The following is a 24,047-nucleotide window of genomic DNA, read 5'->3' as shown; positions in this document are numbered from 1 at the left end:
CGCCAGGGCCAAGATCTCCAGCCCGAGAAATACAATGAGAGCTTCGTGTATAATCTCAAATTCTGTAGTAGCTACATTTTAAAAAGTCAAAGCTAATTTTAGTAATTTATTTTATTTAACCCAGGATACCCAAAATACGAGCATTTCAACATATAATACATACCAAAAATGATACTTTATACTTTTTTCCATATTGTCTTTGAAATCCAGTGTGTATCCTACACTTTTAGAGCACATCTCAATTAAGCTACTAAACAGTTAACATGAAATCTAGTCTTAACAAAGTTGTTTTTAATGGAAGAACAGTTTCTGCTTCATTTTACAATTCAACTTATGTTAATTAAAATTAAGTAAAAAATCAGGTCGCGTGCCATGGCTCATGCCTGTAATCCCAGCACTTTGGGAGGCTGAGGCAGGTAGATCACAAGGTCTGGAGTTCGAGACCAGCCTGGCCAAGATGGGGAAATCTTGTCTCTAATAAAAAATATAAAAATTAGCCAGGTGCAGTGGCAGGTGCCTGTAATCCCAGCTACTCGGGAGGCTGAGGCAGGAGAATCACTTGAACCTGGGAAGCGGAGGTTGCAGTGAGCTGAGATTACGCCACTGCACTCCAGCCTGGGCGACAGAGCAAGACTCTGTCTCAAAAAAAAAGTAAAAAAATCAGTTTCTCAGTCATACTAGCCAGATTTCAAGGGCCCAAAAGCCACGTGTGGCTAGTGGCAACTGTACTGAACAGAATGGATCTCTGTGATTACTTCTGAAAACAAAATGGTTGTATTGTTTCAAGAATAGGGTGGGGAACAAAAATCTGCCCAATTTTACAAGTCTAAAGTCAAGAACAGACAAAAAACAGTCCACAGTCTAATCATCAAGAAAATGCTAAATCTTCTGCAGTGTTATTTGAAGAAGCAGAGGGAGTAGAGAAGTTTAAAAAAAAAATTAGGTAGGAGCTTCAGTTAAAAAAAAAAAAAATTGTGTTGCAAAGGATGTGTTTCCATATTTAAAACTTTCACTCCCTCTGCCAGGAAAAAAAGAAGAGAGAATTCCCAAATGATGTTGGATGGCAGTGTTACTCCAGGCAGAAATAAGAACAGATGAGAGCAGCGACCAGCATTTTCAGGCTGAAAGCACAGTTCAGTGATTCTCTCTCCGTGGAGTTTATCTGAGGGTCATTATCCAGCATTCTATGCTTCCTTTTTCTCTTCACGCAGAGAGAACACACCCTGTACCAGGGACTGGCAGTGATATGTCCTGGTTCTATTTTCAACCATACAGATGACATTACGACTATCTAGACAACAGCACAATAACTGGTTTTTCAAGGAAGAGTCTCACAGTGGTTTCATCTATGTGATGCAAACAGCTCCGCTTGCTGGCACATCATTATTTCCCTGCTACACAGCATTGTAGACAGACCCCAAAGAACCAAATTCATTTAAGAAGTGTTGACTAACAAATGCTGTGCTTGAATCCCCTTGTCCCGAAAAGTTGTGCAACGTCAGGAGATAACGATCTCCAAAATCTTTAAACGTTATTTGGATGGCAGAAATGACATGTTATTTGGGCCAGGTATGGTCGCTCATGCCTGTAATCCCAGCACTTTGGGAGGCTGAGGCAGACGGATCACTTGAGGTCAGTAGTTCGAGACCATCCTGGCCAACATGGCGAAACCCCGTCTCTACTAAAAATACAAAAATTAGCCAGGCATGGTGGCACATGCCTGTAATCCCAGCTACTTGGGAGGCTGAGGCAGGAGAATCACTTGAACCCAGGAGGCAGAGGTTGCAGTGAGCTGAGGCTGTGCTACTGCACTCCAACCTGGACAACAGAGCAAGACTACATTTAAAAAAAAAAAAAAAAAAAGAACAAAGAAATTATATATTATTTGGAAGCTGAGCCTCACAAATTTACCTAACTGCACAGATCTCCCTTATCTATCCGCTGGACACTGAGCCTACCTCCTGCCTCTGCTCTGTGGATTGCTAGGTTAAACACTCAACACTGTTTGCTCACAGAGGCCCTCTGAAAAGAAGAAAAAGATGATAACACAAAGGTAGGCAAAATTAAGCTTCACCTGGAATTGGCTGCCAGGTGTTTCATGCTTTGCAGGTTTGCCTCCTGATATTTCATGAGACACACACGAGCTCTTCTGGGTCTTGGGTATGTGCATGCATATTTTTACTGAGATATCCTTATACTTGGCAGGAGGTTGGGGAGGTGTCATCCCTTTCATGGAGGATATAAAAGAACCGTGGAATGGAAACCAGAGTTACAGCGCACACTCTTGCTACCACCCAGCTGTGTAACCTGGGGCAAATCTTGCAAGTCGAAGCTACACAGCTGTACAATTCACCTTCTTCTGGCAGCTAGATCTGCACTAAGAAAAATGCCTAGGACAATTAAAGCTTCTTGGAAATGAAGGTTCAACTTCTTACCTACACGCCAGTTTTAAAGAATTTTTTAAATTATTTGTTATTTTTATAAAGCACAAACATACTAAGATAAAAACACTCATTGTCAGTGGTGACATCATCTGTCCACTAAATTATCTTCTCACACGTAGGCGCTCTTTGTGTATTATAGACATTTCATTCACCACCTGCATTACAGATAACTTATCCCAAGTATAACACTGGCTGTGTGATTCTGTTTACGGTATGATTTGCTAAACCAAATCCACCTACCAGGGAAGGCTATATATGTTATTATCATAATCTACATGTGAAACATAAACGAACAGCTATCATTCAGTATTTTCCCAATGAACAAAACAATTCATTATTAACAAGTATTCCAGAAAAAAAGGTAAATTTCTTAATTCACAACGTTTGGTAATCTTGACCTTAAATTTTTAGGAATTCAAGTTCTATGTCAAAACCAAAACAACACATACAATTAAAACAATCTTCTCGGGCATATACCAAATGGTAGTAAATACAAGTAAATTAGAGAGGGATGGAGTATATGGTTATTTTTCAAATTGAAAAATAAGTACTTTTTTTGGAGACAGAGTTTCGCTCTTTTTGCCCAGGCTGGTGTGTAATGGTGCGATCTCAGCTCACTGCAACCTCCACCTCCCGGGTTCAAGCGATTCTCCTGCTTCAGTCATCTGAGTAACTGGAATTACAGGCATGCACCACCATGTCCGGCTAATTTTGTATTTTTAGTAGAGATGGGTTTCCCCATGTTAGCCAGGCTGATCTCGAATTCCTGACCTCAGGTGATCCACCCTCCATGGCCTCCCAAAGTGCTGGGATTACAGGCGTGAGCCACTGTGCTTGGCCAAAATATATTATTATATAACAAAGAAAACGACCTACAGATAAAGGACAAGCTAGACCTCTTCTCCTGCACCCTCCAACACCAACAGTAATAGCACAAGTGCTCCTTTCCACACCCCCTCTTCATACAAACAAGGGTATACAGGTATGTGCATTTTTTAAATTGAAATATTACCCTAGGCCGGGCGTGGTGGCTCAAGCCTATAATCCCAGCACTTTGGGAGGCCGAGACGGGTGGATCACGAAGTCAGGAGATAGAGACCATCCTGGCTGACACGGTGAAACCCCGTCTCTACTAAAAAATACAAAAAACTAGCCGGGGGAGGTGGCGGGCGCCTGTAGTCCCAGCTACTTGGGAGGCTGAGGCAGGAGAATGGCGTGAACCCGGGAGGCGGAGCTTGCAGTGAGCAGAGATCCGGCCACTGCACTCCAGCCTGGGCGACAGAGCGAGACTCCATCTCAAAAAAAAAAAAAAAGAAAAAAAAAAGAAAAAAAGAAATATTACCCTATAGATCACATTGCTTTTTCATGAAATATCAAGGACACTCCCCTTCAAATCAACAGACACAGGTATATCTTTCTAATACCGTCAGGCACGTGTATATGTATGTGGTAGCATATAGCACACACGGATTTTTAATGTCGTCTTTCCCTGTTTGTTCTTTTTGCTTGCCCCCTCACTCCTCCATCTCCACCACCACTCTACCACCCTATAATCCACGTTAAGAAGCTGGCATCTATTTTTCTGTGCTTTTCCACAAGTTCCCAAAGGGCCACATGTAGAGCGTACATGTGTGCACACACAAAGGGGTATGCTGCCCTTAATATTCCAAATTAGGGTACTAATTATATACACTTCTTTATGGTCTGCTTTCCAATACTATGTGCAAATTTGTTGACGTCAAATGGTATACTAGTTATTTTAAGGAATGTATAATATGGCATAAGAATACTATGTATCAAAATACATTTTGTCATTCTCCATGAAAAGCATTTACCATTTCATTCTTTTGCTACAATAATGCAACAAAAATATTTCAATATATGATGCATTCTTATTTAAATCTGATGCCTTCATTTTAATGGGGCAGAGCACTGGGGTTAAAATTGCTGGGCCAAGGAATATCTCTATTTCACACATCCATAGATGCGGCCAGACTGCTTTCGGAGAAGCTTTTAACAATTTCGTATCTCACCAGCAGTCTATGAGCACTCTCTTCTTCCCACCAGCAAGATTTGGTGTAAACAGGTGTTCTTGTCCTTTTAGGTTTTGGGTCTGATTGCAGTAGTGATGCTCCCTTGTTATTTTACTTTGCTTTTTCTCGACTATTAGTGGGTCAGAACATTTTTCATATGCTTAATGACCACCTGAATTCAAAGATGGTCAACTGCCTATTTATATCATCTATACTGCTGGATTTTGTTGTTGTTATGAATTTTTTTTGTATGTGATAGCTATTAATCTTTTGTCACCTAGATTGCACATAGTACCATCTGCAGGTTAACAAAAAACTTTTACAAACAAGTATGTCTCTTTTTTAAAACATAGATTCTGTGTTTTCTATCTTGGTGAAGGCTTCTCCCACCCTAAAGCTGTTTCTTTTTTTTTTAACATGATGTTCCCATTCTCTAAATGATATGTATTTCTCTCTCTCTCAAGTCCATATCTCTACATAAAGATAGCTAGGTCTCTTTAAGGGGTGGGTCCTCGTTTGCTCACTTTGGGCCACTTGTGACTAAGATTCTCATGCCCTCTATGCCTTTCACAAACGGGGCCTGTGAAGTGGCCCTACTCCCTTTCTCCGAAGACAGAGGAGCTCTCTCTCCAACACTTCGCTTACTCGCAATTCCAGGAATCTTAATAGTTTATATTTTTATTTAGCTTCATTCCAGCTTCTATCTCTGTTCAAAAGACCCTTGATCATTGATTTGTATGTTTCAGGGAAGACAGAAAAAGTTCAGGCGTTTTTTTAAAAGCAACACTTTCACAAACGCTGTGACATCAAAATATCCCCAGGCTAGCTTTAAAGAGTTCTACTAAGATGAAGTGGATGAATACTAATGGCTAGCATTTAGTGAGAGTTTGCTCCAGTTTAGACTGTGTTAATCACTTAATGTGCATCACCTCATTTAATCCTCAAAGTAATCTTATTAGGCACTCTTATTAAATAACCTGTCCATGGTCATACATTGAATTAGTAGAACTGGATTCTTTAACTCCACAGCTGTCGCTCCTGGCTTTCAGAACTCTGACTGCGTGAACTTGAACATGTAACTAACCTATTCCAAACCTCGGTTTTTCTTAGAAAATGACAATACTAGAGTTTCATATGGCCATGGTGGAGTTCCCATGAAACGATGCATTACAGAGAGTGTTTTTAAAACTTTTGGTCCCATTCATTCTGGTCTATAGACTCAATTTAATGGTAATATAACCAGCATTTTAAAAAATGAAATCAAATACATCTGGCAAGGGTAGGTACTGTTAATGAAAATTCTGTCCCAGCAATACACATACACCCCAGTGTGCATTATGTGGTCAAATATAATTTTATTTTAAATATGGAAATTGGTCAGTGATAGAAAACATTCGGCCGGGCGCGGTGGCTCAAGCCTGTAATCCCAGCACTTTGGGAGGCCGAGACGGGCGGATCACGAGGTCAGGAGATCGAGACCATCCTGGCTAACACGGTGAAACCCCGTCTCTACTAAAAATACAAGAAAATTAGCCGGGCGAGGTGGCGGGCGCCTGTAGTCCCAGCTACTCGGGAGGCTGAGGCAGGAGAATGGCGTGAACCCGGGGAGGCGGAGCTTGCAGTGAGCCGAGATCGCGCCACTGCACTCCAGCCTGGGGCACAGAGCAAGACTCCATCTCAAAAAAAAAAAAAAAAAAAAAAAGAAAACATTCAGCCCAGTGCCTGGTAGGTAGAAAACCTTCAACGTGAAGTAGAGATTGATATTATTATTAATTTTATTTATATTATTAATAATAATTATTATTAATAATAATTATAATAATTAATTATAATTAATTAATGAAAACTGTTTCATCTTCCTGTCTGAGCTGTTAAAGATTTAAAACTACTATGACTTTTTGGATGAAAAATTTACTAGTTACAGTTTCAAAAGATGATCTAAAAATGGTTATTAAACAATTTTCATAACTATATTAAGGTTTTCACAGAGAAACAGGAATGACACTGTTTCTACTGCCCTGGAGAAAAGCAGAAAATGAAATGGTTTTCACCACTTGTGCTTCCTTCCCCTAGGAAGCCTTTTTTGTTGTTTTCGGACAGTCTCGACCTGTCACTCAGGCTGGAGTGTAGTGGTGTGATCTCGGCTCACTGCAACCTCCACCTCCAGGGTTCAAGTGATTCTCCTGCCTCAGCCTCCCGCGTAGCTGGGACTACAGGCATGCGCCACCGCACCCGGCTAATTTTTGTACTTTTAGTAGAGATGGGGTTTTACCATGTTGGTCAGGCTGGTCTCGAACTCCTGACCTCAGATGGTACTCGTGCCTCGGCCTCCCGAAGTGCTGGGATTACAGGTGTGAGCCACCGCACCCGGATGGAAGGCTTTATACCTGGATGGTAAATGCCAGCCAATGGCTCTCACCTGGGACCAGATACAGGTATAAATGGAAGAGATTTTTCAAATTAATGAACTATCCCTTCCAAGAGCTTCTGGTTAGGAGGCTGCAGAATACTAAACAAAGAATCTTTAAGCAAAGACTGCGGTTAAGACATAATGAAGCAACTCGGGAGGGACTCTGACTTGGAAATGTCCCTTTCTTTTCTGCCATTTAATAATTCATTGATATTCTTTGTTTTAATGTCATATGACCAGAGTGAAAGTGCTGGGACAACTCTGTCCAATTAACATTTTTCATTTAATTGAAATGATGAAAGAACATACTAATAAATCCCAAACTTAATTTTACTGCACCTTAAACATTCCATTGACATGATTAGATGGTACTAAAACTCATTCCCATCCAGATCCGAGGGTACGTCCTCTCCTAACCCATCTTTGGGAGAAGACTTCAAGCATGCTCCTCCATTCAGGCTTCTCTTCTGCACCCAGCCTTGGGGAACGATCTCAAACTCACCCATGATGTCAGCAATGGGATTTTAAAAGCAACTCCAAGGTTCTAATTTAGGACAATGAAATTGGCTAGTTCCATGTTCAGCTTAAATTTCACAATTCTTTATTTTCCCTACCTTCATTCATTCCCTCTGCTGTTTCTTACATATCTACCACTCAGAGTGTAATCCTCCTCCCCTCCGAGACTCTGAGATTAGAGACTATGTCTTATTCTCCTCTGTGTCCTTCAGGGAACATAATATTTTGCATATGACAGGTGCTCAAAGTTTCAAAATAAATGATTTTACCTAATGTCTCAAGTTACGATGGAGGTGAAGAAAGAAAAACAGTGAAAAAATGATACGGATAAGTAAGCAATGAGGTATGAAGAACACAACAATCATTTTCTGTCTTGCTCTGTTGCCCAGGCTGGAGGCAGTGGTGTAATCTCAGCTCACTGCAACCTCCACTTTCCAGGTTCAAGCGATTCTCCTGCCTCAGCCTCCTGAGTTGCTGGGATTACAGGCGCCCACCATCATGCCTGGCTAATTTTTGTATTTTCAGTAGAGACGAGGTTTCGTCATGTTGGCCAGGCTGGTCTCGAACTCCTGACCTCAGGTGATCCGCCCGCCTTGGCCTCCCAAAGTGCTGGGATTACAGGCGTGAGCCACTATGCCCAGCCTCTTATGTCACTTAAGAGACTATTTGCAAAACTAACTTCTTTAACAAACATTTTCACTTGTGCTTAACAAATAAGTATTTGTCATTAAGTATTATGTAGGAATCACAATTTTAGGTAGCAGAATATTGATCTGGATATTTAGAAAAGTGAAAAACAACTTAATTCTTACCTCTGATTCAAGATTAAAGAATGATATAAAAATCTAAGAAAACTATTCCACAGAGAAACAGATTTCAACACATCTGTAACTACAACATTGACAGTCTGTATGTATACATGTATATTGTTGTATGTGTGTTTTGCACTTGTATGTATAACTATTTGCAGTTATTAGATACTTATCACCTGTCTTCTCAACTATCAGACTTCTTATCCTTTCCTCCACATCCTTCCTTCTGTCACCCAGGCTGGAATGCAGTGGCACGATCTTGGCTCACTGTAACCTCTGCCTCCTGGGTTCAAGTGATTCTCGTGCCTCAGCCTCTGGAGTAGCTGGCACTACAAGCATGTGTCACAACACTGGCTACGTTTTGTATTTTTAGTAGAGACAAGGTTTTGCCATGTTACCCAGGCTGGTCTCAAACTCCTGGCCTCAAGAAATCCACTCGCCTCAGCCTTCCAAAGTGCTGGGATTACAGGCATGAACCACTGTGCCCTGCCTACAAGTCCCAATTTAAATCTAATTTAATGACACGGCTTGTATCTTTAATTTCTATTGCCCTGCTGAAGTTTACTGAACACTCAAAGCAAAATAGTCTTCCAAATTAGGAAGTCATTAGAGCTAAACTATAAAATAAATTTGAATTCACAAAAGTAATTAGATTTTAAAATTATGTTCGAGAGTAAATTACTGTAGTAATAAAAAGTCTTACTTCATTTTCACAAATGATGCATAATCTTGTTTGAAAAAAATCTTTACATGGTTCATCTGGGATAGAGCTCACAAGTCTATTCTTTAAACAATGGTTGAAAAACAAACGATGAGCAGAAAAGCCTAGCAATCTTACCACTGGATAAATATATTCTGACTTACAAGTCATTTGAAAAGTACCAAATTCCATTGTTAGAAATTTAATACTCATCTCTCCACCCCTTCTTTGTCCTGGTTGGGGCATAAGGAACCACACAGAATGCAACACATTCTCTCCATTTGAAAGGCTAAGAGTTTCCACACACACTGTTATTCACCTATCACCAATTTCTTGACAACATGCATAGTTGCTGCAGCAAATGTACTTACTTAAACTCTTATTACCATTAGATTCCAAGCCCTGTTGAACCTGCAGTGAATGGTATAGAACCTGTAATATAGGTACTTAGCACACATTGCTGAGATCAACTTTATGCCAGATGATTTTCTATTAATTAGGGATCTAGAACAAGTAAATTGTCCCATGCACATTTACAAAAAGAAACAATTATTCCATAGTATCAACAACAAAAAAGGCTATTGTTTACTCCGAGGAATTAAAATGTTGCATCACAAAATTTCTGATGTGCTCTAAATACCTTTCATTCTTCTGTCATTCTCTTCGAAAGACACTGACAAAGCTGATTTCAAGAACACACCATTGGTGATACCAAAGAGCACCAGGGCAGTGGCTAAAAGTTAGGGGTAGGCAACGATTACTGAGAGAGAACCCCCAGAGAGCACTAACATAATAGAAAAATTACAAAGTGGACTTCATTAAAATTAAACACTGTTCAAAGAAGAAATTAAAGACTTCTGTTCGTGATTAAGGAAATGAAAGGGCAAGCTACCAACTAAGAGAAAATACCCATAACATGTGTATTTGATATAGGATTAGTATCCAGAATATATAAAGAATTACTACAAATCACTAATACAAAGACATACAAACAAATTTAAAATGGACAAAACTCCCAGACACGTCACGAAAACAATGGCTAAGAAAAACATGGACAAGCATTCAAAATCAGTAAGAAAATATAAATTAAAACCACAAGGCTGGGCGCGGTGGCTCAAGCCTGTAATCCCAGCACTTTGGGAGGCCGAGACGGGCGGATCACGAGGTCAGGAGATCGAGACCATCCTGGCTAACACGGTGAAACCCCGTCTCTACTAAAAAATACAAAAAACTAGCCGGGCGAGGTGGCGGGCGCCTGTAGTCCCAGCTACTCGGGAGGATGAGGCAGGAGAATGGCGTAAACCCCGGAGGCAGAGCTTGCAGTGAGCTGAGATCCGGCCACTGCACTCCAGCCCGGGCGACACAGCAAGACTCCGTCTCAAAAAAAAAAAAAAAAAAAAAAAAAAAAACCACACAACGAGACATCATGTCATACCTACAAAACACCAAATGTTGGTGAGGATGTGGAGCAACTAAAATTCTCACGCATTTCTGACTGCAGTGCAAAAGGGTACACATTCAGGAAACAGTACACTTACAAAGCTAAACACACATCTCCCCTATGACCCAAAAATTCTACTCCTACATAGTGAAGAGAATGAACACATGTCCGCAGAAAGGTATCTAGAAGAACATTTATAAAAGCTTTTTTGTTTATAACTCCAAACTGGAAAAAACCTAAATTCCATCAACAGGAGTATAGATAAGCTGAATTGTGGGATATTCAAACTAACATAGCATTCACTAATAAAAAGAAACAGGCAATGATATATACAATAGGAATGAAAGCCAAGACACGGTGTTGAGTGACTAAAGACACACTCAAGGAGTATGCGCTCTGTGATTCATTTCTAATGCAGTTCAAGATAAGACTAATCCATAGTGGCAGAAATCAGAGCAGTAGCTGTCTATGGAGAGCGGGGGATTAACTGAAAGGGAGTCAGAGAGAACTTCCTGGAGTGATGGAAATGTTCCATCTTGACTGGGATGTTAGTTACATGGGTCTGTGCACCTGACAAAACTCACCAAATTTATATGCAAGATCTGTTATTTTCACTATATAAAAATTATACTGCAACCATGAAACAAACAAAAAGAAACTATAATGTAATATAACCTGTTGGTTTAGATTAGCATTTCTCAAACTTTTGGTCTTAAGATCAATTAAACTCTTAAAAATTATTGAAGACCCTGGGGCCAGGTGCGGTGGCTCAGACCTGTAATGCCAGCACTCAGTTCGAGACCAGCCTGGCCAACAACTAGAGATGGTGAAATCCCATCTCTACTAAAAATACAAAAATTAGCCGGGCGTGGTGGTGTGTGCCTGTAATCCCAACTACTTGGGAGCCTGAGGCAGGAGAATTACTTGAATATGGGAGGTGGAGGTTGCCAAAATCGTGAGCAGTGAGCCAAAATCGTGCCACTGCACTCCAGCCTGGGTGATGGAGTGAGACTCCATCTCAAAAACAAAACAAAACAAAACAAAAAACAAAAAAACCCTTATTGAAGACCCCAAAAGAGTTTTTCTTTCACTTTCATTTCTCTCTCCTTTTCTTTTTTTTTTTTTTCTTGAGACAGGGTCTTACTTTGTCACCCAGGCTGGAATACAGTGGTATGATCACGACTCACTTGCAGCTTTGGCCTCCCAGGCTCAAGCAATCCTCCTGCTTCAGCCTCCCGAGTAGCTGGGACCACGGGCAAGTGCCACCATACTCCGCTTCGTTTTCTTTCTTTTTTGGTAGCAATGGGGTCTCCCTATGTTACCCAGGAGAGTCTCAAATTCCCGGACTCAAGTGATCCTCCCACCTTGGCCTTTCAAAGTGCTGGGATTACAGGCATGAGCCACCGTATCTGGTATAGTTTTCTTTTAATGTGGATTTTATCTATTGTTATTTACCAAATTTTTTAAAAGCTGAAAATAATTTATTATTAATTCATTTAATAAAAGTAAAAGTGATATGTTAACCTAAATAACTGGTTTTTTTTTTTTTTGAGATGCAGTCTTGCTCTGTCTCCCAGGCTGGAGTGCAATGGCGTGATCTTGGCTCCCTGCAACCTCCACCTCCCAGGTTCAAGTGATTCTCCTGCCTCAGCCTCCTAAGTACTTGGGATTACAGGCACTCGCCACCACACCCAGCTAATTTTTTGTATTTTTAGTAGAGACAGGGTTTCATCAGGTTGGCCATGCTGGTCTCAAACTCCTGACCTCAGGTAATCCGCCCGCCTCGGCCTCCCAAAGTGCTGGGATTATAGGCGTGAGCCACCGCACCCAGCCCTAAATAACATTTTAATAGAAAAAGACTGTATTTTCCAAAACAAAAATAACTTAGAAGAGTAGCACTGTTTTACATTATTGCAATCTTTTAAATGTCTGGATTAAGAAAGGATAACTGCATTCTCATAACTGTTTCTGCATTCAGTCTGCAATTTCTTATATCAAGTAGTCTATAGTCCCAGCTACTCGGGAGGCTGAGGCAGGAGAATGGCGTAAACCCGGGGGGCGGAGCTTGCAGTGAGCTGAGATCCGGCCACTGCACTCCAGCCCAGGCGACAGAGCCAGACTCCGTCTCAAAAAAAAAAAAAAAAAAAAAAAAAGAAACTTCATTATAAACATTTAAGTGAATGATAGGAAAAAGGCACATTTTTAGTAATATAATGAAAACTGCTGTAACTTTGTTGTCCCCTGAAAGAGCCTTGGGGACCCCCACTCCCCACCACAAGGGTCCAAAATCTTCACTTTCTAGAACCACTGGCAAAGACAGTCAGCAAAAGGGCTTTCCCTTTTCCCAGTACAGATTTAAGAAACTTTGGAACAACGCAGTTAAAAAAAAAAAAAAAAAAAAAAAAAAAAATTCCGGCCGGGTGCAGTGTCTCATGCCTGTAATCCTAGCACTTTGAGAGGTTGAGGTAGGTAGATCACTTGAGGTTAGGAGTTCGAGACCAGCCTGGCCAGCATGGTGAAACCTTGTCTCTACTAAAATACAAAAATTGGCTGGGTGTGGTGGCGTATGCTTATAATCCCAGCTACTCGGGAGATTGAGCCATTACACTTCAGCCTGGGCAACAGAGCGAAACTCCATCTCAGAAAAAAGAAAAAAAATCAATTCATTCTACAAATATTGACTACATTTCAACTACTATAAGGTTTTAAGGATATTAGGAAGCTGGATAAATAAAATATCGAGGAATGTTTATAGTTGAGATACTTCTGTTTCAAAATGTTATTTCATTTCTGGAATCTGCTTCAGAAACTTTTTTTTTTGAGACGTAGTCTTGCTCTGTCACCAGGCTGGAGTGCAGTGGCGTGATCTCGGCTCACTGCAACCTCCACCTCCTGGATTCAAGTGATTCTCCTGCCTCAGCCTCCTGAGTAGCTGGGACTAAAGGCATGCACCACCACACCTGGCTAATTTTTTTTTTTTTTAAGCACGGATGGGGTTTCACCATGTTGGCCAGGATGGTCTCAATCTCCTGACCTCATGATCCACCCACCTCAGCCTCCCAAGGAGCTGGGATTACAGGCATGAGCCACCATGACCGGCATTCAAAAACTTTAAAACTCTGGCACTTCTGCTAAGTGGACTTAAAAATACTTGAAATAAATAAGATAGTTTGAAACAAATATGACCTTATTTTAATAAGATAGAATTCAAAAATTTCAACCAACACATTCATCTTTAGTAGTTCACCTGACTGTCTAAAAGTTCGATATGATTTTTCACATTCTCTTAACATTTAAATCTGAGAGCAAATACTGGGTTTTAGTCACACAACTCTCAGAATCTCACCCTAAGTTGATACAATTTGATTTTATCACAATGAAAATGATGCCCGCAAACAAGGGAGAAAATGTTTGCCCTCCAGAGGTGGTAAGATTTATTCCACAGTCTTAAAAATACTATTATTTCTCAGTTGTGTACTATTAATTAAAACTTTAGTTGTAGGCAGGGCGCGGTGGCTCACGCCTGTAATCCCAGCACTTTGGGAGGCCAAGGCAGGCGGATCATGAGGTCAGGAGATTGAGACCATCCTGGCTAACACGGTGAAACGTCGTCTCTACTAAAAATACAAAAAATTAGCCGGGCATGGTGGCGGGCGCCTGTAGTCCCAGCTACTCAGGAGGTTGAGGCAGGAGAATGGCGTGAACCCGGGAGGCGGAGCTTGCAGTGAGCCGAGATCGCACCACTGCACTCCAGCCTAGGCGACAGAGCGAGACTCTGTCTCAAAAACAAAAACAAAAACAAAAAACTTTAGTTGTAATGTATATGAAGATTCAAGACCTTCAAAGTTATATTTGAAATACTTGGTAAGTTTAATATACATAAATCAATAGAAAGTATCTAAAATTTACCTATACAATTAAATTCCTGAAATTTGCCTATCCCCATTTCAACAGAAGCAGCATTGAGGCTGGTCTTAAAGAGGCCAATCACTTAAAACTCTTCCTGCACGACTGTTATTATAATGCACCCTGTACCTAGTTTCACGTTCGAATTCAGACAAATACAGCCATCACAAAGTTCTCTCTGCATATCTGGAATGCCATTCTGAAGCCTAGTATAAAGGAGCACCATATCTTACAGCTTAGTCAGAGATGAGGGTGACTCAACAGCTGGGTATTTAACCTGCTGTTAGACCTCTCCAACTAAAATTAGCCTAGCGTCTTAGAAGCAGGTCAGTACAAGTCTAAGACAAGAGCTCTAAGACTAGTCATATACCATTTTTAGTTACAAATCTTTAAAACAAATCCAATGACTTGGTTTCCTATTTTAAGTTTAATAATTTGACGTGGCCGGGCACAGTGGCTCACGCCTGTAATCCGAGCACTTTGGGAGGCCGAGGCAGGCGGATCACCTGAGCTCAGAAGTTGGAGACCAGCCTGGGCAACATAGTGAAATCCTGTCTCTACTAAAAATACAAAAAAATTAGCCGGGCATGGTGGCAGGAGCCTGTAATCCCAGAAATCCCAGTTACTCAGAAGTGCAATGGCTTGAACCCAGGAGGCAGAGGTTGCAGTGAGCCAAGATTACACCACTGCACTCCAGGCTGGATGACAGAGTGGAACTGTCTCAAAATGATAATAATAATAATAATAATAAAATCTGACGTAATTATCTGATATTACTATTTAATTTTGCTAATATTTCCATAACTTAAGATTCTTTTTCATTTTTGATCTTTTAGATTACTTATCTATAGTCTATGATTGCCACTTAACAAATCTGGCTCTACACAATAAAAAGGTTAGGGTGCTCTTGTTTTACAAGAGGTTTTACTTGTTTTGACTTTAATAAGTTAAAATCATATGTACACAATTTTAAAGTGATTTTCACAATGGATTTCTAAAATTTAGAATTCGTTGTCAAGCTTCAAGAATGCAGTACATTTTCTGTTTCTCAGTTTATTACCATAACTGAATTAACAGGAATGCTTACAGAATCTTCACATTTGAAAGCAAAAAGGAACTGATGAAAAATTATCTCTGAACCAGGCTTCTAGTTGACTAAGATGATGTCATTTTAGGCAGCTGGATTGCCTTACTATAGGCCTGCTTCACAGTGTTCAGCACAGTCCTGAGGAAGGAAAGATGAAACAGAAAGGCCGACCTTAACCTAGGGACAAAGTCACTATTCTTTGCTCACCTTTATCTCTAAGAATAACTTAGATTTCATGCAACGAGTGCTGGAACAGATGGATGCGAAGTCATTGAAATTAAGTGAAAAGTGAGAGTAGATCATGGTCATTAGGACCTAAAGGAAATGGTCTGAACAACAGAGAGATTAATGCAATACATGGTGAATACTGCACAGATCAGAGCTAACTACTGTCATTCCTAAAGGATTAACTAGGACTCCTGCAGTGTGGAGCTCTCTAAGGAGCAGAGAGGCTTCAAGGCGGTGAGCACACATCTTCTACTAACATCTCTCCACATTCCAAAAAGGGTCCAAAGCTGTCTTATTACTGGTAATTTTGTTGTTTGGGGAGGGGAAAGAAGCCCATCCTGACTGTAATAGAAACCTCCTGGGCTCTCTATTGAGAAAGGTTCTGTCTCAGAACTTGAACCCCTCCAGCTGGATTAGGAGGCTGGTGGTAGCAGTAGGCGGTTTGGTGAGACCTCGAGTTCTCTACTAGAATGTAGGTTTGAACTTTTGACAAAAATTGTTGATCTTTGAATGTAAGTCTGGAGCAAGGCTGTTTTTAATGGGCTGTATGTTATCTGGAACACTGCAGACAAGGATTTCTGATCACCGAAACAAGGGTTTGGGGAAAATGGTGCAAAAAATACTTCACAACAAGAGAAGACAAAAAAGGAAGCAGAGATGGACTGAATAACAGAAATGTCCTTCTGCAAATATGACTGTGTTGCTTTTCATGGCTCTGAACTTTCCAGACTAACTTCCTTTCAAACCACACCTACTTTTTCAGAATAAATATAACAATTTGTTTGTGCTTTGCTTTAGCTATTTCCACAGCCTGATTTAACTTCGTTTGTAAATGATCTGAGATGCTTTTGATTGCTTACCATCAGAGGGATAGAATTTCTAGGAAGGGAGTTGAGTTTCTGGTTCCTTCCTGCTCTGTGATAATAACACATAATATCTCCAGGGTTCTCTGACATGTATGTTATTTTCCCATCTGTTTCCTTTTGGATTGCTCTAAGCATAGTCAACTACCTGTACTGCATAGGACTGCATTCTTCCCCTTTGCTAAAGCAGGTTTTTTTTCTGCTGAGAAAGATTACACTTTGTCCTAAAACATACAATCAGATCTGAAATTTACTACGGTAAAATGGACAACTTATGCTAAACTTCAAATTCTGGCTGAACACTGTGCTGTACCAACATGATACAACAGCAGATTATAGCCCAGACAATGGGAACATACCACATTTTATGCAATCAATGTGTTTTGAAGAGTTGTGTATAAACCAAATTTTTCTAAAGATTCTAAAGCACAAGGCAAACCAACCAACCAACCTTTAAAGGATCTATGTGGTTTTTAAAACAATCACTTCCTTAATTTATTTACCTTGCAATTTTTTATTATTATATATGGTGTTTTCTGAAAGAGGAAAATTCCTCCTAAGCTACCAAGCAAAGCAAATAATACCAAAGAACTCTGTGTCCCCTGAGGCGATTTTCTCCTTTAGGCAAAATTTAGATTGGCACAGCTCCAAAGGAAAACAGATACTTCAGTGTATTTGTAGAGACCAAATCCCTTAAGTCACCAGAAGTCAAGACACCCAATCTATGATTTATTAGAAGATGTGGGCAGAATAAACAGGGTAAGGCAGACCATTAAAAGGCTATGTTACTGTGAAAGGTATTTCCTAGGCACTCAAAATCTTGTGTTCATGTGTGTTGGGAGTGGCAGGGTTGGGGGAAGAGGGTACATCTTTGGATAAACAGATCGAGATGTCAAGCAAGAATATACATTTTAATAAATATTTAACTGCCTCTTTCTGTTGACATTCTGAGGATTGTGTTTATAAAGTAAACTTGAAATAGAAATTGGATATTTACCTAAGATACTGAAAAAGTCTAGGGATCAAAAGGAGAAAATAATGAGATTTCTGAATGGTGAAAGCAGTATCAAGGGGCCCAGGAATAAATAACAGAGCTTACAGCCTCTCTTCACCTCTTGTTTACATTTGACAATGTAACTTTGCAACCAGCTTTGTGGAGACCAGACACACCTGGGTCTTCTCAGTAAAATGAAAAACCCGCCGAGCGAGGTGGTGAACCTGTAATCCCAGCACTTTGGGAGGCCAAGGCGGGCGGATTGCCTGAGCTCAGGAGTTCAAGACCAGCCTGGGCAACACAGTGAAACCCTGTCTCTACTAAAATACAAAAAAATTAGCCGGGCGAGGTGGTGTGTGCCTGTAGTCCCAGCTACTTGGGAGGCTGAGGCAGGAGAATTGCTTGAACCCAGGAGGCAGAGGTTACAGTGAGCCGAGATTACACCACTGCACTCCAGCCCTGGCGACAGAGCAAGACTGTGTCTCCAAAAAAAAAAAAGAAAGAAAGAAAAACCATGTTCGTGGATTTTAAAAATATGGGCAATTTTTCTTATTTCACATTTACCAATAGAAAACAATGTTATTCTAAGATCAGTACTTTCATTTCAGCTACCTCTTTCTTCAATTCCAGTTTCAAGGGACAATATAAACTTCCAAAACTCAAAGGTCTTTTCATATAAATTAAAAAGAAGGACAAAAACCATTTTATTTACCCATTTTTGCTTAGGGTTCATTGGCTATTTTGTTTTTTAAAAAGGGGAGGAAAGGTTTCAGCTCTCTTTGAGCAATAAGACTACAAACAACGGTCAATACAGTAGCAATGAACATCCTTACCACTCAGATTGTTATTTCTAAATATTATTTCCCACTAAAATGAAATATGGCTCCTTAGAGAAACAGCTGACTCTATGTCTGGGGCAGGAAACAAACGATGTAAGCCTGAAACATTTTTTTCTTATCAGAAAGCAAGGCAGCTATCAAAGACAGTGAAGTTACTGCCTATAAAAATTACAACTAAAAAAAAAAAAAAATTACCAAAGAAACCAACAAAGGTCTTGTCAGATGGACACAGAAACCAACCCAGAGGGGCTTACTCTGACCAAAGAGGGGGAAAGATACTGTAATAGATTTAAACAAATCCAATCCCTGGGCTCACATATCACCTTTGTAGGATGCTAGGGAACCAACATATAGATCATTTTGTAAGTAGGTGCTAGGAAGTTCTTTATTTCTTGAGACGAGTTTTGCTCTTTTTGTTTTCTTTTTTGAGACAGGGTCTTGCTCTGTCGCTCAGGCTGGAGTGCAGTGGTGTGATCTCAGCTCACAGCAACCTCCACTTCCTGAGTTCAAGCAATTCTCCTGCCTCAGCCTAGTTGAGCATAGTTGAGATTACAGGCACCCACCACCACGCCCAGCTAATTTTTGCATTTTTAGTAGAGACCGAGTTTCACCATGTTGGCCAACTGGTCTCAAACTCCTGGCTGGCCTCAAGTGATACACTTGCCTCTCCCTCCCAAAGTGCTGGGATTACAGGTGTGAGCCACTGTACCCCGTCAGAAGCTCTTCTTTATAGATTTTCAGCTAATAAATGTAGAAGGAATGACAGAATTGAAAGACTACTGTTTTGTAGCACCTAAAGAAATAAGGATGAAGACAATGATCAACAACTAAACCATTAGGTGAAAGATGGTCAGGCAACTTTATAATGGATGTGTCAGATTGTCAATGACTAAACCCAAGAATCAATCTCAACATCACAGAAAGAAGAGAATCAGTGAGCAGATGCTGTCTGACTGATGTCATAGGAAGTACCTGTGGTTTGTGTGCCTATGAATTTTGTGCTAAAAAACTGAAACATAAATCTGGGCACACTTCTGTAAATAACCATCAGTCCACAGGAAATTCAGGAGTAGAAGAACATGTGGAATGATACCCCAGGAATACAACCGGAAATATCCAGATGGTAGAATACTCTACATAACAAATGACCAGGTTCCTTGAAAAATAAATGGCAAGAAAAAAATGGGGGAGGGAAGAGGAAATCCAGAGTAAAATGACTTAAGAGACATATAAAACAAAGGCAGTATGTAGAACTTTGGGATCCAATTACTAAATACCATTTTGGATCCAATTACTAAATGACATTTACAAGACAATCGAGAAAATGTGAATACGAACTAAACACTTGATGATAATTAAGAAAGTATTAGTTATGCATAATAGTACTGTGGTTTAGAGGCAAAAAAGACTCCCACTGTTTTAGAGACACATACTGAGTTATTTAAAAGATGAAATGAGTGCTTGCTTTGGCAACACATATACTAAACACTGGAATGATACGAAGATTAGTATGGCCCTTGAACAAGGATAACATGCAAATTCATGAAGTGTCCCATATTTTTGTAGAAATCAGTTCAAGTAATCTGCGTACAATATGGTTTTTGTTTTGTTTTTTTGAGACGGAGTCTCGCTCTGTCACCCAGGCTAGAGTGCAACCGGGGTGCTTTCGGTTCACTGCAACCTCTGCCTCCTGGGTTCAAGAGATTCTCTTGCCTCAGCCTCCTAAGTAGCTGGGATTACAGGCATGCGCCACCACACCTGGCTAATTTTTGTATTTTTTGGTAGAGATGGGGGTTTCACTATGTTGGCCAGGCTGGTATCGAACTCCTGACCTCAGGTGATCCACCCACCTTGGTCTCCCAAAGTGCTGGGATTACAGGCGTGAGCCACGCCACCATGCCTGGCCCAACATAGTGACTATAGTTACTAACAATGTATTATATACTTGAAATTTACTAAAGAGAGTAGAGATTAAAGTGTTCTCACCATAAAAAATAAGCATGTGAGGTATGCATATATTAGCTCAATTCATCCATTATACAATGTGCAGTATACATATTTCAAAACACCATGTTGTACACTACAAATACACAATTTTTGTTAGTTAAAAAGCTATGTTCTTAAAAAGAATAAAGATAAAATGGTATAGCTTGGATTTGCTTTAAAATTATAGGAGGTCGAGAACAGTGGCTCATGCCTGTAATCCCAGCACTTTCGGAAGTCAAGGTGGGAGAATCTCTTGAAGCTGGGGGTTCAAGACGAGCCTGGGTAACATAGCAAGACCCCATCTCTGAAAAAAAAAATTTAATTAGGGCATGCTAGTGACGCCTGAAGTCACAGCTACTCAAGAGGCTGAGGTGGGAGGATCACCTGAGACCCAAGGAGGCTGAGGCTGCAGTAAGCTATAATCACACCACTGTACTCCAGCCTGGGCAATGGGGTAAGACCCTGTCTCACAACAAATAAAAATAAACTAAAACATTGATATGGCGATTTATAGATGAAACCAAGTTGGGCACATGGTAAATGTTGAGGCTGAATGATGGGAATCAAGGGTTCATTATATTATTCTACTTGTAGGCATGTTTGAAAATTTCCATAATAAAAAGTTTTAGAAATGGGATTTTTCACCTGAAAATATTTTTTATTTATCTTCATACATAAGTTTCTTAGCTCTTTGCTAGTTGGTTGATTTAAGCATAGCCTTACAGATTATGGCTGCCCTAGAAAACTGCTGTCATTCACCCACAATAGTCACTCATCGAGAGTAGATGAGAACAAGCGCTTGCAGTCTGCCGAAAATATGTCTCAGCATCATTTGCTTAGAAAATGCTAGAACTGGAAGCAACTTTGGGGTTTTCCAACTGAGTTTTAAAGAGTCTCAGCCCATCTCCAAAAGAGCAACTCATATCTGCTCTTTACACGAGGGCAGGACAAGGTGAATATTCTGAGGAAAGATGCCTCACAGTTTCCCAGAGTAATTCCTGGCAATAAGCTGGCAACTCAACTTGGGTTTGTGAAGGTAATTCTCATGAATCTAGACTCACGCTGCCTTGTTTCTTCTTCCTAACATACTTGAAGTGACCCCATGGCCTACCAGCTTGTTAGTCCTGGATGAGGTTTTCGAATTGGAGCCCTGTTTGCTGGATAACCACTCTAGTCTCCTCCTGCCAGGTTGGCACTCCCTCTCATTTGTTACGTCTCCAAAAGCACTTTTGTGGGAGAGATGGATGTCACATGTAATGAGAGTGGTCTGCTGGTTTTTAGTCCTCTGCTTCAGCTGCTGCCATTCAACTTGCCAATCTGTTCCAGGTGTCCAATCTCCACTAGCCTCTGATGACAGACACCTGCCAAGGCAGGACTGCCAACAGTCCGCCTACACCACAGCACAGTGGGGCCTTGGCTGACCTCCATGCCTTTTAGAGTACCAAGAATCCTCTTCCTTTACTATTCCTCTGCAAGCTTCTCATTGCCTGCTCCTTGGTCCCTAGTTCTCTTTTCTCTCTTGGGAGAGCTGAGATAGGCATGTGTCCAGCTTGTGAAAGAGGTGGGCCCCACAGCAGAGCTGCTTGTGCTTCTAGTGATGCTACTCATTCTTTTTATTGCAACCCTCTACTTTCCAGGACAAGTACTCCAGGCAGGGAGTGGGGAGATAAAAGGAAAGCACAGGCTCCCATTGTTCTGGGAACTACTGTTCCCTCCAGCCCCCAGCCCTCACCACAAATCTGGCTCATTCTGGACAGGGCTCTTGCTCTTTCTCTTACTGTTCCTGGGTTCTCTGAAAATCAAAGGTGTAGCTTAAGTGCTCCTGGTCACTACATGATGAGGAATTACCCCAAATATTTCCTGATAGACAAGGATGTTTTTCTACCCAGGGCACCAGAGGATCTCTGGGTGGGGTGACTTGTTACTAACTCTATTCCCCGATCTAATGAAGTCTGAGCCCAGATCATCTATCCCATATCTTTAGGAAGTGAGATTTTGTTTGGGTTTGGTTTTTTTTCAGACAGAGTCTCGCTTTGCCACCCAGGCTGACGTACAATGGCATGATCTTGGCTCACTGCAACCTCAGCCTCCTGAGCAGCTGGGACTACGGGCGTGTGCCACCACACTCAGCTAATTTTTGTATTTGTAGTAGAAATGGGGTTTCGCCACATTGGCCAGGCTAGTCTTGAACTCCTGGCCTCAAGTGATCCACCCACCTCGGCCTCTCAAAGTACTGGGATTACAGGCATGAGTCACCGTGCCTGCCCTAGGGAATGAGGTTTTAAAACCAAGGTGGTTTATTCTAGTGATTAAATGTTTTCATGTTAAATAATTTTTATTTACCACTAACAATATTTTCTCAACATAATCTTACTTCCTGGAAGGTATTTTCTTAGCTTACATTTTTTCAGGCTCTTTGTTTACCTTCAATTCCTCACTGAATTCCTTGTGTAAATGATTTGTGTGCAGTGACAACTGTTATATTACACTCCCCTTCCCTGTAGCTAAGAACTAGAATCTAAAGCAATCAGAAGGGTGAATCAACTAAGCAATCACCTGGGGTCCTAATCTACCATCTCAACAAAATAAACCTCTCAGGTTCTTAGCCACATTTACTACAGAAGGCTTTATTCAAGCTAATCAAGTGCAAGTATAGAATCAGATGAAAAAAAGTCCCTATCATATTTCTGTTATAAAAAAATCCTTCCCTATCTTAAACTTGTAAAGGTATTTTACATTTTCTGCCAAAGTATTTAAGTTTTGAACTTCCACATTTAAGTGTTTGATTCATCTAGAATCTGTATTTACGTTTATGAAATAGAGATCCATTTTCTTTTTTTCTTCCATATTAAATGATTATCCAAGCACAATTTACCAAACCATCTATTCTTTCCGTCGCTCATCTGCTATGCTATAGCTCTATTACATATACCAGGACAATGAATTTTCCTTTTCAATAAGTTTTCTCTCTTTCAGAAAGTTTTATTATTACATTCTTTTTTTTTTCCAAGACTTATTCCTAGGTATGTGACTTTTTTAAAGCTACCGTAAATATATTCTCCCTCTTTTAATTGTAGTTTCTGTCTGTTGATGGTCCACGGAAATGTAATTGGCTGATTTATATACAGCAGCCTAGCCAAACTTTCTTACTCTAATAACTTCTACAAGTTTTCTATGGAGACGATGTCATCTAAGTTTTATGTGTATGTGTCTGGGTGTGGCCTCCAAATACTACTGAATAAAAAAGATGAGCGCAGGCACCTTATTCCTGATAAGAACTGTTTTAATATGCTATTATCAAGTAGTTTAAGTTTTAACCAGATTAAGTTTTCTTCTATTTGTGATTTGCTAATGTATGTATCGATCATTTTGAATAACTGTTTAATTTTGTTGAAATGTTTAAAATCTATTAGGTTGACCATATGGTTTACTCCTTTAATCTATTCATGTTAATATAATGAATAATGTTTACAGAATCATAACATGGATCCAACATTTTCAGATTCTGACTAATTTGCTTTTAGTCATTATCATTTACACTGTATCTGGCGGCAAGGTTGAAGTAAATATCAGTATCTTTACCACATATAATAAGTTTGGTAATACTGCTAACAAGTGAGAAGCTTAGAGTTCAAGATAAACATAATAAATTAGGCCCAATTGCTGAGAATTGCTCCATGGAATGTGGCCAAGATGGCAATAGCTCTGTAAATATAAATCTGACTACAGTACGGTGTCGGCTAATTTTCCACAAAGCAACTAGATATTTTCTAGAAAAAAGTACCACA

At 40.3% G+C, this 24,047-nt stretch overlaps 1 protein-coding gene and 1 non-coding gene across 11 annotated transcripts in view; one reads left to right on the top strand and one right to left on the bottom strand.

The window, feature by feature from the left end:
* The window catches only part of OSBPL1A (oxysterol binding protein like 1A), a 225,405-nt gene that overhangs the window by 37,854 nt on the left and 163,504 nt on the right, over positions 1–24,047 (bottom strand). The gene's annotated exons all lie outside the window — the stretch shown is intronic.
* LOC123570086 (U6 spliceosomal RNA) lies at positions 19,731–19,835 on the top strand. The gene has a single exon (XR_006694101.2). It is a non-coding gene; the product is annotated as a U6 spliceosomal RNA (small nuclear RNA).

The sequence above is a fragment of the Macaca fascicularis genome, chromosome 18 (assembly GCF_037993035.2).
Source record: "Macaca fascicularis isolate 582-1 chromosome 18, T2T-MFA8v1.1".
Classification (NCBI taxonomy): Eukaryota; Metazoa; Chordata; class Mammalia; order Primates; family Cercopithecidae; genus Macaca; species Macaca fascicularis.
This window is presented reverse-complemented; position numbering and strand designations above follow the sequence as displayed.